Source organism: Myotis davidii, unplaced genomic scaffold (assembly GCF_000327345.1).
Source record: "Myotis davidii unplaced genomic scaffold, ASM32734v1 scaffold497, whole genome shotgun sequence".
Taxonomy (NCBI): domain Eukaryota; kingdom Metazoa; phylum Chordata; class Mammalia; order Chiroptera; family Vespertilionidae; genus Myotis; species Myotis davidii.
In genome coordinates this window covers 242,680-245,931 of record NW_006288434.1, presented here as the reverse complement: position 1 = coordinate 245,931, position 3,252 = coordinate 242,680, and the positions used below count along the sequence as shown (strand labels likewise).

The 3,252-nt window shown below is 36.6% G+C and overlaps 1 protein-coding gene across 6 annotated transcripts in view; it reads left to right on the top strand.

Moving 5' to 3' along the window:
- Nucleotides 1-3,252, top strand: part of OXR1 (oxidation resistance 1) — a 326,251-nt gene that overhangs the window by 145,155 nt on the left and 177,844 nt on the right. The window lies entirely within an intron of this gene.

The window sequence follows — 3,252 nt, the reverse complement described above, 5'->3', positions numbered from 1 at the left end:
CCCCCACATTTTCTAAGCTGTTCTCAACTTTGTACTGTGAGGATTTAGTTTGGTTGAGTTGTTTTTCTTAACAATAGGTCATGTTGCAAACTGCCTAACCAGGTCAAGCATTGTGGTTTTTCTGTCATTCTTTTTTTTTTAGCATTACCCAAATTATGCATCCCTATATTGCCCTTTAGAATCTGCTATTTCATCACTCATCTTTGGTTGACTTTGTTATGCAAATCATTGACAAGGAAGGTTATAAATATGCCATTCGGAAAAGGGGAGAAAGCTCTCCGAATGAGTTAGTGTATTCTTGTTTGGAAGCTCCTGTTAGATAAAATGACCACTCAAGTTATCTTCCAGTTCTAAAACAGGAGGGAAAGCAATGTCACAGCACAAATAAGCTGTTATAACAACTGGGCACTTGGTCAAAGCCTTTGGACGATGGTGATTAATTAAAGGTCAAAGAATATCACTGCATCCTAATGGTAGTCATCACACAACGTCAGCCTTCCTCCCAGTGCCTTTGAAAACACCACTTGAAAAGACTATTAAAAATATGTGTTTTATTTAAGCATCAGATGCCCTCATTAGGCATCACAGGGTTTCTTTGGGAATATAAAGCAAATGTTAGGGTTCTGAGTACTAGATTGTAGGTTTAAAAGAAAACTAAATGTAACCTTTTGTTATGTAAAATAATAAACTCCTAAGATAACTATACAGGCTTTCTTGTAACACAAAGTGTGTGTCTATTTTCTAGAAGGCTCTGAAAAGAGCTATGTGATATGACCATAAATATATGGGGGGAGGGCACTTTAATAAAGTAGAATTTAACAGTTTAATTTCTAGAGGAAAGTGCAGAGATTTCTGAGGAGGATTTGTTTCTGTTTTTTCAGGGGGTAAACTTGAGCAGTATACAAATAATTTTATTAAAATACTATAAAAGTCTACTACAATCCTTTTAAAACAACTGCCTATCAAATTGTTCCTATACATTTAACATCTGGGGTTTCATCAGAGAGAGAGGTTTCAGTCTTGCCTATCTAATACTCTTTAAAGTAGATCAGATGAGGAGGCTCCGTTTTCTTTTACATTTTACTTGTGCCTTTTTTTGGCCTCTGACATATAAGCCTTACAACAGTCCACGGAAGGCAAAAAGGCTGTCCAATCTGAAAGCAAAAGTTTGATTACTTAGCTGTACTATGCTATCATGAATCAAGTGAGAAAAACTTATCTGTTATAGTATTTCATCTGAATTTCAAACTAATGTCCCCTTGGGACCGACAACATTATGGACTGTGTAATCTAAAGAGCTTTTCTAATTTACCTGTCAAATTGGCACCCCCCTGTGACAGGGGGGTCATTATTATTATTGGGCTTGGAAGGTATGAGCTTTTCAGCACCTGGTTATGGACAGCAGAATACTGGTGGGTGTGTCCATTTCAGAGACTAGGAAAGTTGATGGTAATGTAAAGAGGTGAATTTAAGAGAGATGTCTGACCAAGGGACAAAGGTGTAATGGCCACCGAAATGAGAACGTATCTTCAGACGGCAAAACAAAGTAGGCAACTCCATAGACCGTAACGGAAATTATTATAGGGTAATTTACAATGGGAAGAAACAGATGACCCTGCCATTCTGCCCAGACTATCCTCTGCTACAGATTCCTGTTATTGTACTTGTTTGGTAGTATAACTCAGGTGCTCATGATTGACAAGACAAAGGGCAAAAGATGCAATAGTGCTGGGGGTGATACCTCCGTGGTCTTGTGATAGATGATTGTTTTATAATTGATAGTATCACCAGTTGGATATTTATCTGAGTTGTCATGCCATTCCGGCCATTATTAACAAAAGTGTTGATGACATTTTAAGGAGCACAGATAATCATCAACTAGAAGGCTTTGCTATGCTGGAGAAGGGCAATGAGGTTGGACAAAAGTCACAGCATGAAACTTAAAAATGAATGAAATCCGGGACACCGAGATGGACTTGGTTTTGTTCACATCTGCCTCTATACAACAAATGCCCTTCTTAGATTTCAGGGGTTTGGAGCATGAATTCTGAAGACTGATTACCTAAAGTTAATATACCAGCTCCAACAATAGCAAACTCTGTCAGGGGTAGACAGACTACATATAGCTGGTCTTTTAAATCTGATTTCGGATAGATTGTTTCAATTCATACTTGCAAAGTATAATAAAAGAGCAATAAAAATATCTCATGGTTGAATTCTCTTATCTGAACATAGGATTATATATATATATTTTAAAAGATGAAGTGCAGTAATTGGTTGGGAAGGATTGTTTTGTTTAGAGATAACCAAACCAGTAAACCCAGAAAAAGAGAAAATATTTCAGGATAGAGGTGGGTGACTTAGCAGGAGAAGTTGGTGGAAGGTCCCTGATGCCTTTGAGCTCGTTAATAGTGAACTTTAACATAATCTTTATGAGTAATTCTAAAAAATAATTTGATTATAGGAAAGAACTCTTATGTAATTTCTCCTACTGCTTACTTTTCATTATAAATCCATTTTAACTTTCAGCAGTAAGGAAGAGTTTTCCTGCAAATGAAAGTTAAAAGTTAGACTAGGTTCCTAAGAAAAGCTGGGGGATGTGTATGTTGTATGTGAGTGTATACACTTCTAAAGTAGTAAATCAACTGTAACTGCATTTGAATAATCTATGACAGTTTCTTAAGTTCTTACTCAATTCCTTTCCAGTCCTGTACTTTTGACAGTTTCTAGATATGCTTCATTGAATACCGTAGCAATTTAAAAACCATCCCCTCAAAAGAGAAGAAAAGGGGTTACTTTTCTCTAGATTGATCACTTTCCAACTCTATCTTTATTATCACGCTACATTTTTAAAAATAAATAGTATCAATAATTATTTTTTGTATGCACTGCATAGTGCTATTAGTATCTGTCTTATATTGTCCATTCCTCAAGGCCTGTGTGTGTTTTAATAATTTTTGGTAATTGATGCCATCCATATGCCGCTGATAATTATGCATGCTATCATGTTACTGTGCCTAATGGAATCATCAATCAAAATCTTTTATTCCCCTCTCATGGACACACTCTAGGCAGTGTCTCATTTACCTAATGAGTTTCTTTGCCCTCTACAGTATCACTTTAGATTTGCTCATCACATTTTCTCAACTGCTAATAGGAAGCAATTAAACTAAATTCACTTATAGGGCTGCAACATTACATAATCCAGGGGGTGGGGCACTGTTGCACGTTGCCCACCTGGGATTGTGCAGT